The following is a 21,664-nucleotide window of genomic DNA, read 5'->3' on the forward strand; positions in this document are numbered from 1 at the left end:
TACTAGATGAGCTCTTTGCACTGTGGACACTTGATACAGAACTGTAATGCCGTTGGTATTGATGTAATACTGAAGTCTATCACTCCATTCCACGGGACCTCTAATAGAGATCTCCCACGCTGACCTCCCCTATGATGCCCTATTTCTGCCCATACAATATTGATAGCTACTCAGGAGAAACGTGTCATGTTTTCCATTTTTTCTAGCTTTCCTGGTTTTCAGTTGTTCATGGTAAACATTGCCAACCTTCTGACAAGGTCAGGAAGCCAATAAAGACCGCAAAATACAAAGGAGAGGTGGATACCAAAAATATGCAGTTCAGGCCGCTTTGGCAATTTTGTGGGATTTTTTCCACGTCTCAAGAGCATAAGCATCATAAAAGTGGGAGAACACAGCTTTGGGGAAAAAGGATATAAACCTTGTTTTAGTTGTCTGTGTAAATACAAACTTCATCCTCATGCACATAAATTTTATGTTTAGAGATAGTCTAACAACTGGAAGAATGCTCCTTTAAAGATTGGGCCATTAAAAGGAGATACATGACCTTAAAACTTAGCCAATTTAAAGACAGTGTCTTTCTATTTAATGAACAGATGCAGAGAAATATAGGCATTTTTTCTTTTCTTGGAGATGGATTTATAACTACTAATATTTTCATTCTGGTATTATCTTAGTGAATATGTTTTATGTTTTATGATGTACCACGGTTTTACATGGACATTTCATTCTTACTTACTTACTTGAAAATAATAATAATTAAAAAAAAAAAAAAAAAGCACCAGCAAATATGAAGAAGAAATGTGGAAAGCTATAATACTGGATTTACCTGAAATCCTAGCAATAATGTGTCAGAAGCTTTACCAAAAAAATAACAATAATAAAATGTAAACCTCTACTCTGAAACGACACTGACTGAATGTCATAAACTGCCTGAAAGCTGAACACTGAACTTGCATGCAATCATTCACTGGCGTGCTTACATCTTTCGGATGAATGCAAAGCTCTCGAATAGCATAAAAAATGAAAATATAATGGCCTCAGCATGCAAAGTAAAACCCTAGTGTAAGATTAAATATATTCCAATGACTACAATTAATTGCAAAGAAGAATAAATCACTACACAAATAATTTATGTGTTTTAAATATCATTAAAAAAGCCATTAACAATCAAACAGGAAACTGGCAGCTTGACAATTTTATGACACTAAGCAGGACTGCAATAGTGTGATTCTGACTTCATTTAAGACAATGACAAACCTTCTGTTGACTCACTTGGGGAGTACTGAAGTGTCAATAATTTTTCATTTAAAAAAATCTGTTTTTCTTCTGCATTGCAAAGGAAATCAAAAAGGCTCAGAAGTCTAGATAGACCAACATTTGTGCTGGTTTAAGTATGCTTTACTTACTTCTGTAAATTAGCAGAATATTTTGTTATAGTTAGGATTGCATTGTCAAATAACTCTTGCATTGCAGAATCCCCTTATGTTCTTTTGAAGTTTAACACTTACTTTTTTCCTCTGATCAGGAAAGACTGTAAAAAACCCTCATAGTCTTATTGGATGGTTTGAGCCTCTAAAGGTAACAAAAAAAGGTAGATGATTTAGGATAAGCCATTTTGTATTGTTAATACATCAAGTCTTGTATTTACAAAGAGCAAAAAGTAATCTCGATATTAGGGTAGTTGACATTTTTCATGTTTATATAATTTCCAAAGAAGTGTTAGAGTTTTGAAAATATTGTGCATAATAGAAGTATGAGTAATGCTGAGAGCAACAAACCAAACAAAGAAAGAGAAGAAAAGGTAAGTTCAAATTGCAGCCAGTGTCTGAGCTATTGGTACTTGGCAGACAGGCAGTGTGGGTAATCCTCTGCTTTGCACTTCAGCAGCAGGGTTAGAAAGCCCAGGGCCACTATGGAGGGGAAACCCATCGACTCCATTCCCACTGGAGGACAGAGCCACAGAGAACCTGAAAAAACAGGCAGGAGAGAGCTTCTGTCCTGATCAAAAGGCAGGAAGAGTCAGTACCTCTGCAAGACAAGCAGCCACACCTCCTGCCTGAGACCTTCTGCTCCTTTATCATGAGCTGGCATACTGGGATGAAGGTAGATATCCCACTTTAATCTGCTGTCTCCAGAAATAGTCGGAAGCTCTGCCATCTCCCCTTTCTCCCAGACATCTTTCTTTTTTCTTCTGACGCTGGTACTTCCAAGGGGAAAAGGGAAGGGGCACATTGTGGACTTCCCAGGGACCATCCACAGGAACATTCTCCATGCTGCTCTTGGCATGAAGCAGCTCACTGGGATGAAGGAGCCACAGTCTGCTCCTCCCTTCCTGCTTCTGCAAATCTCTCAGCTCAAAATACACCATCAGTGGTTCCTTGCTGGGTTCCACCTGCAGAGAGAGGGGCTACCAAGAGTCTGCTGAGGGACAGCAAGCGAGCAAGATGGGAGGGGATAATATTTTGGGGCTGAGAGTGGGGGGGAGGGAAGGGCACTTTATGAATTATAGTTATCTCCTATACTGAGTTTAATTTATCCCCTAGGACCTAGGTTGCCTGAGAATAACTACTCCACAGTGCTCTCTGCTTGCACGTGTCAAACACATGTCCCTTTCCCAACAAGGGCCCTGGGCAGAGGTTTATGAGACAGTTGTAGTGAGCTACTGTTGAGGCACTGCAGTATGCCAACAGATGGGCTGGGATGAACATCTTATGTTGGAGATTGCTCCCCAGAGGCTATTTCTGGCCTCTTGTGTTGCTGGAGGGCAATGGAGCTACAACATCACACAGAATTAGGCCTGCTAGGTCTGAATGAGGAAGGTGTTCCTAGCATTTGGGAAGCAAGTGCGAGTCAGCTATTTCAGTACTGAGACGATAATTGCCTTGCAATTTGAGTAATTACCATGTGTGGCAATATATGTGCACTGTGAAAGTGTTTCCTAATGCATCCATTAGTGAGCAGCTATGCCACACAGTAGCAAGACTTTGCCTCTTTCACAAACTTTTTAAAGTCTGTGAAAAAAGTTAAGTGCTTCCTTCAGAGTTGGGAGGAGATTAGTTACAGCCTTAACTTGAGGCTCACCTCCACGGAGGTGTATTTTTATTCTGTGGAGAAAAATAGTAGGGCTGCCTGCTGCTTTTATGCTTTTCAGTCCCTATATGTAGAAAGACTTCAAGGCACAGCCTTCCTTCTTTGCTAAAATGAAAATAAAATGAAGAGTAACTGTGTTAAGTGAGGGCAACGGGAAAAACATAGCTCCAGAAGCTAGGAGATATTTAGGCACCACATTCCCATTGAAACTGTCTCACTAAAATCATTCATTCACGTGGATAGTTTGTGCTTGGCCTTTGGTTATGTCAATATAATGCAGTTTCCAGAAATCTTTACCCGTTCTCAGTAGTTAATTACGACTATCTAAGCCAGTCAGGCTTGATAGGGCTGAATGAAAAAATGTGTGAATGTTTGAGTGCCCCTCAGTTCTGGGCTTTTAGACCTTTTTCCCATCTGAGGGAACTGCTGTCAAGCAGTACGGCCCCATGCTTTCTTCCTCTGCCTGCCCCAGTCAGTAAATGGCATCTCTTGTATAAGGAGAGTGAGATGCGTGATGGTGTTTTAACTCCAGGGCTCAGAGAGCAGCCCGCGGCTGAACACGATGCTCCAGATACCTTGAGCTGAAGGAATGGGCCCCGCTCCAGCCCCAGAGCTGCGTGAGGGCCCTCGTGGGCATGGGCCCTCGGGGCCTGGTTGCTCACAGTTCGTGACCAGGCCTCGCAGGCAGGCTGAGCGCTGGCACTCTGCAGCAGTTATGCAGCTAGTTACGGACTGGCAGGCAGGTTTCGGCATTTATTGGTGCCCTGTGACACCTAAATTATCGTAAGGTCAGAGAATTCATTGAACCCGAGCAGCAGTTAAGCAATTTCAGACTCATTTGTGGCCATTCAGACCCAACAAGTTTTTCAGAGGAAGACTATTGGCTCCCGGTAAAACATTAATGCAAAGAGCACCAGAAAAAAGCAAGGCTGTTTTAATAAGCTGTCTTGCTGCTGCGGCAGGGACGGGCAGGAGATTATTCTCAGCAAGTGGCCTGCTGTGCCAGCTAAAGGAGTCCCTGGGACGCCAACAGAGGATAATCAACAAGGAGACACCCACGCCACATCTTTTTCTGCTGGCTTTCCTGTCTTTACACCTACTGTGGGTATCTTACTGATCTCAGAGCACCAAGATTCAGCAACTCCCTTCTTAATGTTTAGTACCTTGAGCGAAACATGAGGCCGTCTTGTTAATAGCCTCACTTGCCTGCTCTAACACGTCCATTGCTGCTTTCGCTATCCTGGTAGCAGTGGGATGTCAGCAGGGGAAGGAAAAAAAAAAAAAGAAAAAGAAAAAAAAAAAAGGCAACAGCCTGATGTAGATGAGACCCAAGGAACATAAATCAGAACCTTCTGGAAGGCAATGCTGAAACCCAGGCTGCTACAGAGATCCTCCCAGGGTGGCAGGAGGAGGGCCTGGACCTGCTCCCTGAGAGAAGGCCAGATTCCCCCTTCTGCTTTGCCATGGGGCAGAGGGGACAGGGAGGGGACAGGGAGGTGGAGAGGAGGGAGGAGGACCCCAGGGGGACAGGCGGTGGAGGCTGCATCCCTTTCCTCTGAGTCAAGGGACAGCAGCTGTCAGTGCGAAGGTGGAGACATGTAAATGGCAGGCCAGGTTCGCTGCCTTCCCAGAGCAACAGCAGCTGAGTCAAAACAAGCACAGCCAGAAACATGAAGCCCTTAAACCACCCCCCCGCCACACTCACTCACATACATACACACATCATAATTCATGCTACATCAAAGCAGTGATTACCACAGCTTCCTGGCTGTCTATTTCTGTTTATTTATGGTGCATTACACATTTTAATGCTATTCTCAAGCCGCGACTCAGCTGCCACTGTTCTGTATTTGGGTGGGGAAAAAAAGGAAAAGGAAAAAAAAAAAAGGCTGTAATGTACAGCATGTTGTTCCCTGAGAACAAAGGACAAATGAATGCTCAGCACCTTCTGGGGAGCAGCAACTCAGAGTTATTCATAGCATGATGACCCATCCCCATTTCATTCTAGTTCATTGCCAATTCATTTGAGTAGGGGGAGGGTGACATGGGGTAGGGAGAGAAGGGCCAAAGCTGCTCCCCAAGTGACCTTTAAGCCTGGCTGGCTTCAGACAAATCTTACATCATCGTTCGTCTTTATGATCATGTCAAGCTCTGGGCTGCTTCAAGGCAGGGGCAAGGGTTTGATGTCAGCCTGAGCAGAAACACCAAACTCTTGGCTTGTTTGAAGCTGGATTCAAGCTAATGTCAAGAAAGCAGCTACTAGAAATGACACCCACTGTGAGGTTGCAGGCTGCTCCCTCTTCTGTCCCTCCCCATAAGGTTAGAGCATGTGGTTAGAGCACAATTTATTAATTTATTTAAGGAAACGACACTCAGCTCAGACCAAGCTGAGCATACAAGATTTATTTCTCTTTGCCGTCAACCTTAACACCATTCCCTCTTGAAGCCTGACTTCTCATTACCATTACTCTCCTTGCAAAATGCAAGTCATTTTGTTTATGCCATGGGAAAAATACATCATCTCTTTAAGTGCATCAACAATATCAACATACAACAAATAATACTGAACAGGCAGGAAAAGCAGAAGCCATTGTGCTGGCAATCCCTACTGTGAGTGACACACAGGCTGCCGCTGTGTACCTCCTGCTGTACCCTGGTGTGTAGGAGTGGCACTTCTGAAAGGCTCTTTTTAGACCCTTTAATATTCCAGCCATCCTTGGGGGTGCACTCCAGGCAACATGCTATCAGCTTCTGCTGTAATAAACTAATCTTAAAATGCCTAGCTATGGTGCCCATGAAACACACTACATGTATATCCAGGGTCCTGAAGCACTCCTTCCAAAGTATAGGAGTGGGGGACGTGTGGCTATGCCCATGGTGCTACACAAATCTACCTTGGCTCTGAACTAGGAGAAAGAAATAAAGAAAAAATCTCTCACCTACTCTATTCACAGCTATTTTTTCCAAGAGCAACCTCAGCTCATGCCAGAGGGGCCAGCACCTTCTCAGAGAGGTCTCTGTCCACTGGAGGTAAAAACACCAATATAAAACTGCTCTTGATGGCAGCAGCCTTCAGGCACTATTGCATGGTGTTACATCTGAACCAGAGATCCACGACTGAAGAGCTCCATACCTTATCACAAACTTTTAAGTCACCCAGTCTCTCCTGACACCTTGTTTACAGAAGCTGTTGCAATGTGAAAGGATAGCACAAAAGAGCTAAGCCCTGTAGTCCTTATTTTTTCAAGCTATTACAGTGACATTTGTGTTCTTCATTTCACAGAGTTGCTGAACTTCATTAATATGTATTTATATGGATATTTTTATACGGATATACAGGTGCAAACACAATGGCAAGGACAGACTCTAAGCCAAATGTTGATCTTATGAACAGATAAAAAAGGAAACTCTACTCATGCTGGTGAGAATGCACTGGATTTACAGTACAAGGAGTGACAGCCAAAGTGTCTGGACAGCATAGTCTACATGGAGTTACGTTTCCTACTCACTTATCCCCTGCTCGATCCACATACTGCTGGTGGGGGCCAAGCCCCATCCCATCACCAAGCCCCATCCCATCCCCTCAAGGATCTGAAAGACTTTCCAAAGGAAAGGAGGAGGAAAATCCTTACATGAAGGATGGGTCTGGGCAACAGCAATAAGCAGGAGAACAAAAACAGAGATCAAATGCCAGAGAGCATGAGGACAAAGTCACTGTGGGGACCTGGGGCAAGTGGGGTGGCACCAAACCCCACATTTGGACTGCGGCTGAAGCTGGGAAGCAAAGCAGATGCCTACCCCTCTGAGGGAGTAGCCCCCAGAGGAGGCACCTGAGAAGAGCCCTGCTGAGCCTCCCACCCACCCTCCGGGGGCTCTAGTTAAAGGCTGTGGCTGGGGGGCTCATGCTGCTCCCAGCAGGTCTCGGTTTCACAGACTGCTTAATCCCAGACGGCATGCGCTAGCCCAGGCAGGAACCGTAACTGAACCCCTGGGGAGGGATTTGGTATGCAGAAAGAAATGTTTCTGCCTGTGGTGGCGTGTGTGACAGGGGTATTTTTAGCCTCCCCGCTCAGTGCCCACGGGCAGTGGCCGCAGCACCGAGGGCAATGTGGGAAGAGCTGCAAGCAAGCTGCGTGCAAGGGGCAGCCAGGTCAGTGACGTGGGGCTTCAAAAACAAAATTAAAGGTCTTGGGACTGCACTTAGGTGAGAGATGACAACTGTTCGAAAGAGCTGGTAGCTCCTCTTGGCTCAGTAACCTAGCTGCAGCTGGCCAGTTCCAGCGCTGAGCATCAGCCGATTCTTTTTTTCACTAAGTGCTTTATGATCTGGGGCTGTAGGTCTCTTATCACCAAAAAGAATAGGGCTGAGAATGCTGTTGCTGTGTTTTTGCAACCAACCTGCTGTAAACCAACAGGCAAATTGGAAGAATTTTGGCAACTCTTCTGTCACTCAAGGTTTTGCTGTCACTGCAAATGAAACAAAAGGTGTTCACTTTATCCTTTCATGGGTTCAGCTTAAAGCCAAGGGGTACAAAAAGTGTATTTATTTTTTGTCTTGTGTTGACAAATCAGGGAAATATTATTTTTATTACAGCAAATAATTTTGTGAATTTATTATGTTCCTCAACAGGGTAATTCAGACTAAACTATTCAACCCAAAGTCTCCATTCTCCAGATGTTCAGTTCTCTTGTTGAACTATGCTTCCTTTTAGTTTGGGACACTTTTAAAATAAATTTAAAAAAAAAATCCATTTTGAAACAAAAGGTGAAAAAGTTTCATTTGGAAAATGTCAAAATAAATCATTTTTATGTTTTTTTTTTTTTTTGGAAACTATTTCAGTATTTCTGTAAAGACTGTTGAAACAAGAAGTTTCAAACTTTTTAAGATTTCCCCTTGTCCCTCATTTTTGACAGAAACTCCATTTTTGGACAATTTTATCTCCTAAAAAAAAAAAAGCTTCTAATACTATATAGGTTGGAAAACAAAGGAAAGTAGAAAACAGAAATTACAGGATCAGCCCACTTTAGCTCAGCTAAGCTGTGGTCTTTCTTGGCACATCAATGAACCCCTGAGAGCAAGGAATAGGGATTAGGTGTCCTTGAGAGACAACGTTTTTTGGTTTTTTTTTTGAGAAGGAGGAAAGTTCTCAAGAAGGAACAGGGAAAATGCAAGGGAAAAATACATGAGAATGGTCATACTGCTTTGCAGGGTGATACTGAAATGGGCAAAAAAGTGCTGGACCTAGAAATATTTCTGCCCTTTATCCCCATGACCAATTTGGGCTTTGCAAGCTGCCAATAGTTGTGTAGGCAATTGCACTCCTATCATAAGAAAGATGTTTCCATTGTAGCAGAGATTTGTTTGCTTTTTGAGACCCTGCAGCAACTTCTCAAAACCAGAGTTGCAGTGCTTTACTATAAACACCAAAGTAATCTTACAGTCCTGATTTGACCATCCATGTTCCCCACTCTGTTCACAAAATGTTTTGCTGTTTACAGCAGGAAAAATAAAAATAAAAATATAAAATATATATATATATATATAAAAAAAAAGGTATATGAACATTATCTATCTTGTAGCCAAAACCTTTCAGTGATTCCCAGAGAGGAAAATTCAGGATTAGAGATAATATTTAGTTTTCTACTGTTGGGTCCTTTCTCCTCTCCCTGCTCTGTCCCCACTTAACACACACACCAACAGTGATTAAATCAATGGGAATTAATCATATCCTGTGAAAGAAAAGTGGACCTGCAGTTTGCCTTTTCTAAGTGTTGGAATAATACAATCAACTTCAGGAATCATTTGTGATTGCTCTTGTCACAGCCTTTTGGCCAAATTAATCACTGTTACAGGCAGGCAAATCCGGAACCGTTCCCTCAATTTCATCTTCCAGCTCAGAAAGCATATGCAATACATTCTTTGTATGTGGTGCGTTTCACAAACAACACCAAGGAAAAGTCACAGCAATTTCTTCTTAGACTATTGCAAATTCCTTGCTGACCTCAAAATCTGAGTAAGGACCTGTAAGGACTCAGGAAATTTCACAGCTTGCAGGGGGAGGAAAGACATTCAAGAACAGCAGGAAACCATTTCCAAATTCTTCTGCAATGCAAAAATTGCACTGATCCAAAAATTCTCCCCCCTCCTGTACCACCCAGAGGTGCTTTCTTTCATTTCAACAAGATCTCTGGGAGAAAAGGGCAGTCAGACTTTCTTCCATCAGCCTCAGGGCAGCTGAGCACGCCCAGGCCCCCACCATTTCTCCTTGGTGCAGCAGCACCTGGCCAGTCCTTCCTCCCTCTCCAGTCACAGCCTGGGTATTCCTGCACCCAAGTAAATAAATGTCAAGAACTGGCCAAGAGGAAAATCCATTTTGTCATTAAAAGAAGCAAAAGACATTTTGAACACCTTACGCACGCAACAAATTAACACACCACTTGGCTAATTACTGGTTGCTGAGGGCTGGAGGCATGGGATGCCTGGCACCTGCAGCAGCAGAGAGGGCTCCTCACCAAGCTGACATCAGCTCCCTCTCCCCAGCCGCACGCCAGTAAGAAGCCCATCACATCTGGGCTGGGAGTCACCACAGCGCTACCTCTGGGTCACCCCCTGGATAAGTGAAACAGACTGACCTTGCTCCAGGGGTGGGCGGCCTCTTCATGAGACTGTGCCAGCACCCCCAGCAAGGCCTTGGGAAGCGCCCCTACAGCAGTCACCTTAGCCCTGCACCTCATCTCAGTGTGACCAATTAATTAACAACTTACAGCGCAGTGAAGCCAGCTACCTTTCTGCATCGGGTGGGATGTATGATCAGCTTGGGGGACTCCGGGGGCACTCAGCTCCTTGGCAGTCAGCCTGCTCTGGACTGCAAGAACAACAGGTCCATGTCTGTTTGCAACTCAACCAGCATGTGGTTCTCACTCTTACAGCCATCCCGATTGTTGTGACATCTTTGCCCTGCAGTTTGGCTAACTTTGTTAGGATTCATTGTCAAAAAGAAGAGGAAAAGCAGGAATTATAAAATAAAATAAAATAAAATAAAATAAAATAAAATAAAATAAAATAAAATAAAATAAAATAAAATAAAATAAAAAAATAAAATAAAATAAAATAAAATAAAAAATAAAATAAAATAAAATAATAAAATAAAATAAAATAAAATAAAATAAAATAAAATAAAGATCCCAAGAGCAAATGTGAAAGCTGATAACACAGAAGATGAGTTCCACTGGGATCCAAGAAGTAGGTACAAGTCAGAAATTAAACCCTTTATTTAAGAAAATTAATAAAATTCTTATTAAATATTAATGAACAAGGCTGGAGTCCATTGTTTCCCTGGTGAGTACTAAGCAAAATTAAATATGTCATTCTTCTCCCTTTAATCCGATTGATAGGGGTTAATTTTAAGGTTAATTTTTTTTGCCATTTGATGTGTGTATTTCGGAAGGTTTACATAGTATAATCACAACTGGCATTTCACCATGGTGACGAGTTCCTCACAGAGACTGCCCACGGAATTGTTCTTTTCCTTTCCTCGGAGAAACTGGGGAAAAGCGTGTCCTCTGGCTACAAGGCACTAGTGCTCAGACTGCCGGGGTGCAGTCATGCTTTGTTACCAATATACAGTGTGATCTTCAACAAGTCCTTTCGTTTTGCAAAATTTGCATAAAATTGCCTCCAGGATGTGAGCTTCTCCTCAAAAACAGGTGTGTATGTGGAGTCGTCAGTAAACTTCAAACCTTGTCTTCCCAGCAGAAAAGCAGACAATGCCAATCAAAAGGTGCATACTCGAAGAGAAGGACAAGAGGCACACCTCGTCCATAACCTTGCTAGGCACGTGTCAGTGCTGAACCACTCTCACAGCGATTTTTTTTCCCTACATCTAGTTAGAATTTCTCTTGCCGTGACTCTATGCAAATGGTGCAACTATCCTCTTCCTCTCATGCTGCAACAATTCTCAGAACGGCAGCGAAGCCCCAGACTGTTACTTTTGTTCCTGAATAATTTCCCTAGATGAGGAAAACACTGGACTGAAGCATCCTGTCTCTGCCGGACTGGATGGCCAACTGTGAGGAGGAAGCCTGGTCCTTCAGGGAGAAAAAAGCAGTCCCATCCTCTTAGATCAGTCCCATGAGCGCAGCCAAAGGCTCCTCTCCAACAAGGAGCCTGGGACAGCCAGACTCTGCCCTGGGGTACAACCAGCTTCCCCAGTCCCTGTGATAATCCATTGGGCTCCTTGCCTGAAAGGCTCTTGGGGAAGACAAAGCATTATTTCATTTTCAAGGAGCTTAAATAGTCTGCCTGCCTATGCCCTTTATCAGCCTCAACTTTTTTGTAGCCCTGCCATCTAAAGTTATTGCTCATTCACTGTAGCTAATTCCTTTTGATGAGTTTCACAGCAAATACAGCTTCTTGAAAACTTGTTATGGATGCTGGCTTTGCGCATAAGTGAAAAAAAAATAATACATGGATGGATGGTACATCCATCTTACAGTAAATTAAAAATGAGAGCTACTTGGTGGCTGCTTCAGACATGCATAGGCATTTCTGGGTTGTGTTTGTTTTGGCTGGCAAAGCAGGAAACCGTGAGCATCCTTAAGGTTAAGAGAATGCACATGGACAAGGCATGATATTTTGAAAAGTGTCTTGACCTGAACCTGTGATTAAACAAAAAGGAAATAGCATTTGGAAAACAAGTAAAGAATTACTAAAATATTCAGGGCCTTGGAGGGAGAAATCTGCTTTCACTTTTCCTGGCATTTTGCCTGTCAAATTATGAGCTTATTTGTGGTGCTAAATGCTTTGCTTGTGTCTCAGAAAGCTGCAGGAACTGCTGTTTTTTTTTTTTGTTGTTGTTGTTTTTTGTTTTTTTCCAGTGGAAGGGAGAAGTCATTAATGATCCCAAAGGTTAAGAAATTGGCACTGTCAGAAGCCAGGACTCATTATTTATTTATCAGCTGAACTCGTCGAGGGCCCCCAATGTGCAGGATTTCCCACCTGACTGCCTGCCATCCCCAAAGAATGCTCTACATTTGCCCATGTGTGCACACAGGTATCAACCTATATATAAAGAAGATTAGGTTTTCTCTCAGAGATGTACAAGAGATATACATAGACCAAACCTATTACATGGTTCAGCTATGGGAAGGGATCCCAATCCGAGTATCTTTGTTGGGTCTTTTCTTTGAGCTAAACCAAACTCTGAACTGCAATATACACTCCAAAGCTTTAGAGACAGTTTACATGTCTATACATCCTAGATACGTATAGAGGTGGTGTGTCCTGGGCCACTGAGCCCCACCAAGTATCCCTCTAGACTTAAGTAACTAATCCCTGCAGGATTGGCATGGGGGTGGAAGATAACCAGCCCAGTCCCATCTACAGAGGACCTCAGGGTCTGTAATGAATGTAGTAGTCTGTAACACAGTGTCCTGCTGGCACAGAGTTTCAGAAAGAGCTGTGAGAAACCCAAATTTAGGCACATCATTGTTTAGCGTTTTGCTGTCTGCAGAGCCCAGGGAGGCCCTAGGGTACATGGAGAGGCTCTTTCCAGCATCTTGTGAGCAGACCTGATGCTCCACTAAAAAAGGAGTTCACTTGCATTGACACGCCTAGGGTCTGGGGGATATGGGGAGGAAGAGAAGAAACACAGCTCTGTCTCCCTTTCTGCCCTGCCTTTAACATGCTGCTTCCAATGAGAAGCATTGAGACCACAGGAGGGGTCTCACTGAAGTGTTGACATGTGCCAGTGAGCCTGTGGAGGTGCATAGCCTCAGCCCTTCCACCCAAAATGAGGGGACCCTCTGGACCAGATCAACCTCTTATCTTTGGCCTTCAGAGACTTTATCAGAGAACAGGTGAGCGCATCAGCTTAGAAAATCTTATCCATTGAGATCAGAAAGCATTGCTTGCTTAGGCAATTGCTTAAGCAATTAAGTGTAGTGAATTCTCCCCTACAGTGGTATCCAGAGAAATCAAGAATCAGCTCTGCTCGACTTTCCACTCAAACTTCTCTCCAAGGAAACACAGGAGGGCAAAATAACAAGAAACTTTGGACTAAACATTGTAACCCTTGCCCCTGTCCTTCAGATTGCCCCTTGCCTTTTCTCTCTGTTTAATTTAAAATATTCATCTTTCAAGGGAAAAAGGGAACTTTAAAGGGAGATATAGAACAAACCTGTTAAAAATACAGGTGAAATTTCACTGCTTGTTTGTGGAGCTGAGTACAGAAAATCAAAAAGTGTTCTGGCAGAGGAAGAAATGCATTTATTGAGGTATCACGCTGTAGCAGTGCACTGAGGCCTCTAATGAGAGCATGTTCCAGTATGCTAAGTAGTCCTTATCTACATGGGAAGATGTGTTTCCTGACACCTTCTGAAATCTAAAGACACAGCGACAAAGCACGGTGGCTTCTTTTTTACCAGCAGGAAAAGTAATGCACTGAGAAATCAAGCCTCATACCTCAAAGCTCAGAGCGGAGCAGCTTTGAAGAGTGTGTGTAGTCTGATTTACCCCGGTGCCACAGAGCTGGAACCCCAGTGCCAATCTTCTCGGGGCAGGCCAACACCTAATTAGATGCCGGTTCACACGTCCTTTTGCATGTATCACCCATACACCATACACTGGGACTCGGAGCTTGCTATCTGAAAAGCCCCTAGCACTCAGTTCTAGCTAGATAAATAATAATGGCATTAAGAGACTAAAATATTAACATAAAAGACCAACTGTTGTAATTTCTTCTTTGTATGATTCAAGCTAACAGTGCCTCCTTTACTCAAAGGGAGACTGCTTTGAAAGGATCAAGAACAGCTCTGTGAAAGTGGGAGGAAGGGACATTTATATAACAATAAGCCTTTCCCCCCTTAATTTTCTCAGTTGGCTGCACAGTCTTCTCCTGTCTTTTGATGAGATCTCTTAATAAAAACATTAAAAGGATGAGCTTAGGCGGCTCCATTTCCAGTAATAGGATGGGTATGAGACCAATGAGAAACTTCATTTCATAAAACCTCCCTGCTGAAATCTACCCTACCTCAGCGTTTATCAGCTTCTCTGCTTTATTGTCTAGTTAAAATGGAAATAGCTCAGCTTTGGCTCTTACTCATCAAGGCATGTGGATGACAATGTCAACTGACACCAGTTTTCATAAGCTAAAAAAGCTGCTCTGGGATAAGCAGCAGTGAGACCAATCAGATTTAGTGATTAATATTTCCTGCTTCAGAAAATATAAAGACACACATGCAGTTAAAATTAGACTTCACTGGAAAAGATGACTTGAGAGAATAGTTGGGCAAAGATCAGGTTTCTGAATGAAGGACCAATGGCTTGATTTTTAAGTGGTATTTCTCAATGCATAAATGAAGTTTTCTGGTTGTTTTACACAGATAGATGACAGTTAAAAAATAAAGGAGTTGCCTCCTATTGCCCTATGTCCAAATTTATTCCCTGGGACATTAAAAAAAGAGGTCTGCTCTTGGTACTTGCACAGTAATCGCTGTCACCATCCCCAGCCAAAAAAAATTTTCCTCTCTCCTTTTGCCTTAGACATATTCTTTAGGATACCTGCTGCGTTCCCAGTGTGGCTCTGAGAAATATCACACTCTCTTATCCTGTTTTTTTTATTCACTTCACCCACCAGCAGCCTTCATTTTGCTTTGCTTGCCTGGCCACCTGAAGGAAATGCTTACAGTCTTTCAAAGTGGCCTCACAGAGTTTGACTGAGGTGCTACATCAGTGCTAGACCAATGCACCACCAAAATGGAACAATCCAGCTGATAAACAGGAAAACTCCAACCACTGGGTTCATGCCAGTGACTTTGGTATGCTAATGTGGGGTATAATAGAGGCTTGCATCAGATTCACTGTCTCTTCTGGAGTTTTATAATATTTAGTCTTCAAAGATGCAGAAAGAGGAAAGGCTTTTTTCTCCTCTCTCAACATTACTTTTGTAAAAGGAGTCTGTGCTGAGAACTGCCGTATGGTTGAAACATCCCTTTATGGACACACAGAGCTCTCTTACAGCTTTCACACTTGCCTTTCCTTGGCCCTTGCACAAGGAATAGAATGAAAAGTAATGCTTGTAGCCCTTAGGATCAGATACAGTTGGTAAAGCTACCCTGCAGTTTCTGGCTCGTCAGAGATCTCTCAAGTCAGATGCAGAAAACCCTGGATAATCTTTGCTGTCCAGTAGACAAAATGGGCCAGAGACCTTACAGTCTGATCTTATGGCTCGTATTCTCTGGTTTAATGTTGTCCCCAAGTCACAAATGGGGTGGAAAGCCATCAGATCTTCTCATGCAGGAGTTTCATGGCCTGTATGACACATTTGGAGCAAATCAAGCCTGTGCTATGAATATGGAGCATCTCTCAGCTCACTGTACCTAAGACAGAGGCTCTTAGGAGAAGAGCAGAACACTGAGCAGGCTGTATGCTGCTATGTGTTTGGTCTTCACAGTGTTTTGGATCACAAGGTAACTCTGAGAAGCTCTGGGGCTGTAGCATGCAGTTATCAGGAGCTAACGTGGTCCTTGACAGGATGATGAGGCTTTCTGAGTAAGAACTTTCTAATAAAAAAGAAACACGAGTCCAACAGGGAAGGCTTGGAAACAGAAAAAGAAGCCTTTGAAGGGGGAGAGAACAAGAAAAAGAAAGAGAGACAACCCAGGTGGCAGACGAGGAGAAAGAATCCCCCTAAATAATGAAAACTTGAGGAGTGAGAGACAGGTCTGCCAGAACAGAAAGAGAGACCAGGCTTTGAAATAGGAGGGGAAAAGAAAAATATATATATATATGGAAGTCACTAAAAGCAGAGGACAAAGCATTAAGAGCCAAAAGGGGCTGAGTAGGGCACTAAGATCAAAGGGACTGCTGTATGAACGTTGAAAGCACACAAGTAGAATATAAAAACCATGGAGATATTCCATTTCGGGTAACTCCAAAGATGAGGTTTGGGGATTTCACAACACAGGGTGAAAAATGTTTGACCTGGTTATCTAAAAAAGAAAAACATCTCAATCGCTGTCTTCTTCCAGAAGAAATCATGCCAATCAGTTTGAAACACAGGAGTGCTACTGTATTCTTTAAATCCTTTTTGATTTTAATTTATTTCACTGGCATCCTATTATGCCTTAATTAGATGGTGATTTCTCACTATCACACATTTAAGTCAGCAGATAGCCCAATGGAGTGAGAGAATGAAATCAGATATAGTTGAGGCATACAGTTTCTTGGAGTATTTGCAGTGCCCTGAGAGTGAGGAGATGACTAAAGAGAGACTGGATCATACAGATAGTTGTGGCAGAAGTATATATTAAGAAACAGATTTTAAGTCCACATCACAGGTCATGGCTTTCAAAAGAGCTTGGTCTGCATTTATGCATGTAAAAAAGTGGTCAGACTTTTTTACATGCACCAAAACATATCTCCAGAATGAAATGAAATGAAATGTTCATTTGAGGGTGGTAAAAGTTTATGGTCAAGCCTGAAGGTCACTGTAAATTAGAAAGCTGGATTCCTCTTCTCTCCATCACGTGCTCTTAGTCCCTCTAATTTATACTCCCTTCCCCCTGAAGGATTAGCAAATAAATTCATTTTATTTAAATTGGTTGTCAAAATATAATGCAGTCAGCTTCAACTCGTGTTTCAGCTCAAGAGCAGAAGCAGTCCATGCAGAGAGTGCTCTGAAAGTCACACTAGTAGCAGACCAGAGTTTTCAGTCAGGGCCACTGGGGTGGCTCTGATGACTTTACAGTTAGTTCATGATTAATAGATGTCTTTTGTAACACGGTTCTCCTGCATCTCTCCTCTCCCCTCTGCCTGATACCTGTGGGTTGTGCTGTTCTGATGTCTGATTCTGCTCTCACCCGGTTCATCTTGATTAGAGGAAAAGAGAGTATGCAGGGGGATGTATGCTTGCGCGTGTGTACAACAACGCATAGCCTGTGAGCTTCCATCCTCTGAAAGCAGCTTTTCATTCTTGTCAAGACAAACCCACAGCGAAGTTCAGAAGTCACTGCTGTTAGACAGGAAAAGGGCCAGTTCAAATCTGTCACTCCATCAGAGCATGGTATTCCCCCCTGGTAAAGGTCACTTTGAGAGAAGATATGAAAGTGATTCAATACTTGAACTTATACACAAAGCCAAGCAACTTATTTACTATGCAGTGACCCTGTAGTGACCTCATCCACAACATATGCAGCTCCCACTGGCATCGGTTGGTGTCGTGAGTACAGATCAAGAAAACAGTATTGCTGTTCTAGGGGAATACACTGAGTGCATCTGCGCTTTAGTTTTACAAATCCCGTATGCACCTTTCAATCACTTTTTATAAACATTAATAAAGTATTGAGTGGAACTTTGAAAGACGAGCTTTTATTTTCATCCAGGCATTTCTAATGCTGTTTCTGAAGGCACAGTGAGTAAGACACATACACCAAAGGCATGCAAGAGTTTTTCAAGCTGTGCCGTCTTTTACCTTGAACAAGAATGTTCACAGCGATGCTCTGAAATAAATTCCAGTCCAAGTGATCATTTGTTTAAAAGTGAGGAATAAGCAATTTCTTTTTCTTTTGAAAAACATTGGAGGCCAAGGGGATCATGTAGAACTTTTCTTGCACTGAACTTGATTTTATTAGTTCTCAGGGAAGCACCTAGTTCGGAAGGTAAAGAAGAAAACTGATGATCCCCATCTTTCAAAGGCACACCATGGTTACCAGCTTTGTGGGACTACCGTATGAATCACTGTTTTGTGTCACCGCTCATACACAGCTGTGCTGTCACTGTGCAGAATTTTTCTGAGCACCAACATCCAAATTCAAATTAAAAGGGAAACCCAAACAAATTCATCTACTTCTCTCATGATTCACCTGCTTCCTTGCCACCATCATGGATGCAATGCAGGGACAGAGAAGGAGAGCAAAAAATAAAAGCAGCAACCTCTAAATTTGAAAAGCTGAGGCTGTTTGTTTAACAGATAGAAAACATTTATAAGATCTCACTTTATTCTGAGGTTTCTAATGCAGGTTTTATTGTTGTTGTTGTTTTAAATTATGTTCCCTGGCTTCTCCCAAACCAAGTTTACAATTCTAGTATAAAACAGCAAATCTGTCTGCCTGATATAAAAAGCTATTTTCTCCCCCCTCCTTCCCTTTTTATTTCCCCTCCTCAATCGACAGCATTTGCCTCCGGTGCCTCAACACTAGCTATGACTGTGTCTTAATGAAAAAAGATGTATAAAATATTACCATAACCTCAGAGGCATGAGTAAAGCCCTTATTAGGATTCGGGACCTACAGCTGGAAGTGGGGCTCAGGCTGGGAGATAAAGTTAACTATTGTTAGCTCACAAGTGGCTCAGACTTCCTGGCAACTGAAGTGAATTACTCAGCCCTTTATGCAGGGTTTCAGAAACAGTTCACTGTTTCACAACAAAAAAGGCATTCAGGCAGGCATTCAGGCCGGGAGAGATGGTCTCCCCGGGCTCTAGAAAGCTAGCTTTAAGGCAGTGAATGGACACTGGAGCCTCATAAGTGAATGACCACTGTGGGAAAGGGTGATGATGTCAGCCTGAATGCATTTCCAATGGTTTTGTCCCACTTTTCATTGCTTTTGCGCTCTCCCTCACTCCCTTTCTCTGCTTCAGTCTGTCCCCTTCCTGTTCTTTTCAGGCCATTATTTTAAAAGTTGAGACCTCGCATCAACACCAAGGGCCCACTGCGACGTGGTTGCCATGGCGATGTTTCTCTGCACATTTGTTTGCATATAAAAAATATTTGGGGGTTGAAGGGGAATGGGGAGGGCTGAAAAGAAGATGAAAAAGTGAGAGGTGGAGGGAGAGGAGGAGTGTCAGCATCCTGCGGCTGGGAGCTGGGGCTCAGAGGCTAGGGGTGGGGGGAGGAAAAGGGGGGAACCAGGAGGGGAACTGATGAAAGCAGCAGGGATTTGGGGTCCTTTGAAAAACAAATTTGTAATCCTTCACACTGCACATGTTTGAAAGGATCGGCACTTTTGAAGGCCTAGGGAAGAATCAGAATAATGTTCTTAGTTAAGCCCTCGGAAAGAACAGAGTCATGCTTTGGAAAACATACCCAATTACATAAGTTTATCAAAAGCTTTCAAAGGCTCCTCTGTCCTCAACCAAAAAGAAAAAAAAAAAATAGCAGAGGGGTGAAAGAAGGAGAAGGTTCCTCAGTGCATTGCCTGCGGTAGCAGGCGCACTACAGCTAGGCCGACATCCCCCAGCCAGCACGGCCTGCCATTCCCGGCCTGCCTCCCCGTGCTACCAGCACCTCCTGGAAAGTATCTTTGCAAAAACTGTCTGGATACGCACACCACAAGGGAACGTGGAGCAAAGCACTTAACAGACAATATTTGCAGGTAAAACCATGCCGCTTCGACTCTCCTGGCCTGCAAGCCCACCTGGATTGCTTCCTACCCTTCATGAAATACTTGCTATTCATAGGGATAAATGTATGCAGGCTTAGCTAAGCTTGTCCTGAGGCAAAATTACAAGATGGCAGCGTTGTGCAGGCAGCAAGCATCACGTTATGGATTAGCCCCACTAGGCTCCTGGTGTGCTAGGGTTTGGAGCTAGTGTGCACAGGATTGCAGCTGCACCGGGATGTTTTAGCAGCAGTCCCCCTCGGGGAGTGCCCTCCCTCTGCCTTACTGCAACCCTGTCCTGCTGAGACCATCGTTGCATCTTTGCAGGCAAAATGGGTAGCTTCTGACAATGAATAATTAACACAAGTTTCCCATCCTGCTGTACAAAAAAAAAAAAAAAAGGCAAAAAAGCAAACACACAGCACATACTGGGGTAGCTTTATTGTGCTGTAAATGAAGGGGCTGTTGACTTCACCTGAACTGTCTTTCTGTTGGTGCTTTCCTTCACCCCCACAGACAGCCGATATGCTTTTGTAGCCAGAGGTAAAAGCTACACACAGGCAACGTGCTTTAGCGTTGCCATAAGGTAAATTCACAAAGATCTCCAGAAAAGCTTTGTGGAGTTCTTCTGAACTCCAGAAGAACTTCTGAAAGTTCCTGTCATATAAAGATGCTCTATTAAGGGTATTTCTAACCAGTGTTACGAGATAAAGCATGAAGACGTTTATTTTCCCAAGGTAGTTTTTCCTCTTCCTTCTTTTCCTTAAAAAGACTGTCAATACAGTATCTTGTTCTGTTTGGCTTTAGCAGGGCACCTACTGCCTCCGATCTTGTCCATTCAGGTAGAAACAAAGACCAAGGAAAGCATACAAGGCTGTGTTTTCAGATAGCGTTAGCCTAGTTTGAGATTAAGGCGCCACCCAAGGGACACTGCCTTCTGCCTTCAGCCCTTGACACACATTGTGCCCACACTATACTTGTTAACGGTGGGACAATCTCTGATGAACTCATGCTGCTGTGAAAACCCCTCTTAGCCATTTTTTCCTTCCCTGACTAGTGCAGACTTGTGTGAATAACGTTAATATGAATGCTTCAGTTCATTATAAATCAATTCACTGGCTTCAATAAACTCACCTAGTGCCAATAGGAAAGTTCCTTTACACAGACTTCAGCCAAAATAAAAACAGCAGGTCTTATAATTGATATAGGTGTTTCAGTATCATTAATCACATAAACATGTCTACTTGGAATGTATGCAATCCCTGTGTCTCCACAACTGCAGAGACTGAGGTGCTAACTCCTTGATACTGGTGCCATTTACCTAAATTGTTAATCCACTGAAGATGAATAGGTGTTAAGAAAAATACCAGAGTGCCTGCCTGAGGTGTTTTCCCAGTTTACCTCTGCTTAGGTCTTCTGACTTCACCATTTCATTAGTCCTCTTTATGTCCACAATAGACTTAAGTGACCAATGTAAACATAAAAATAAAGAATAAGTTAAGAGATGAAAATACTTTTCAGGCCTTCTTTATATATTGCCCCAAAAGAGTGAAAAGGGCACAATTCTCTTTTCCTGGTCACCTCTTTCTAGCCTTAAGCAAGTCTGGTCAGTCAGACATGTACAAGCACTGCAGAGCCCCAGAGGCCCTCATGTGAGGCTCTCCTATACTAACAAGCACTGGGTGAAGCAAACACAGTCATTGTGGAAGGACTACTGTGTCTTGTCTAGAAATGGCTCTGAGGCCAAGCTGCCCAGGAAAGATCCCCCCCCCCCCCCCCAAAAAAAAAATTCTTTCCACAAACCCCTGCAGAAAAACATTTTGCAGTGTTTAGACGGTTCTTATCTGCTTGAATAGCCCTGGGCCTCCACATAACTACTGTGATGCACCAACAATCCCCCACCAACATGCTTAGAAAACTGCTCCTCTGAAGTTGCATCTTATCTACAGCAGAAGTACTGCTGAGTGTCATGGGCTACTGTGGACTCAGTGTGCAATGGGCCAGAGGCCAGCCAGAGAGACTTGCTTACAGTAGCAGGTAATGATAGGCATCTGAAATGCAACCCTCATGAGACTTAGAGGGGATTCAAATCATTGTGAAAATAAATGTATGACTAAATGGAAGTTAATATTCTGAAATTTTACATTTAAAAAAAAAAAAAGGAAGAACATTACTGCTTCATGAAGTTTCAAACCCT

The 21,664-nt window shown here is 43.1% G+C and overlaps 2 long non-coding RNA genes across 2 annotated transcripts in view; one reads left to right on the forward strand and one right to left on the reverse strand.

The window, feature by feature from the left end:
* The window catches only part of LOC136790427 (uncharacterized), a 276,363-nt gene that overhangs the window by 21,344 nt on the left and 233,355 nt on the right, over positions 1-21,664 (reverse strand). The window lies entirely within an intron of this gene.
* Positions 7,095-21,664, forward strand: part of LOC136790428 (uncharacterized) — a 33,578-nt gene continuing 19,008 nt past the window's right edge. The window contains exon 1 of the long non-coding RNA XR_010830322.1: positions 7,095-7,240. This is a non-coding gene — a long non-coding RNA (uncharacterized lncRNA). The remainder of the gene's footprint in view (positions 7,241-21,664) is intronic.

The sequence above is a fragment of the Anser cygnoides genome, chromosome 3, assembly GCF_040182565.1.
Source record: "Anser cygnoides isolate HZ-2024a breed goose chromosome 3, Taihu_goose_T2T_genome, whole genome shotgun sequence".
NCBI lineage: Eukaryota > Metazoa > Chordata > Aves > Anseriformes > Anatidae > Anser > Anser cygnoides.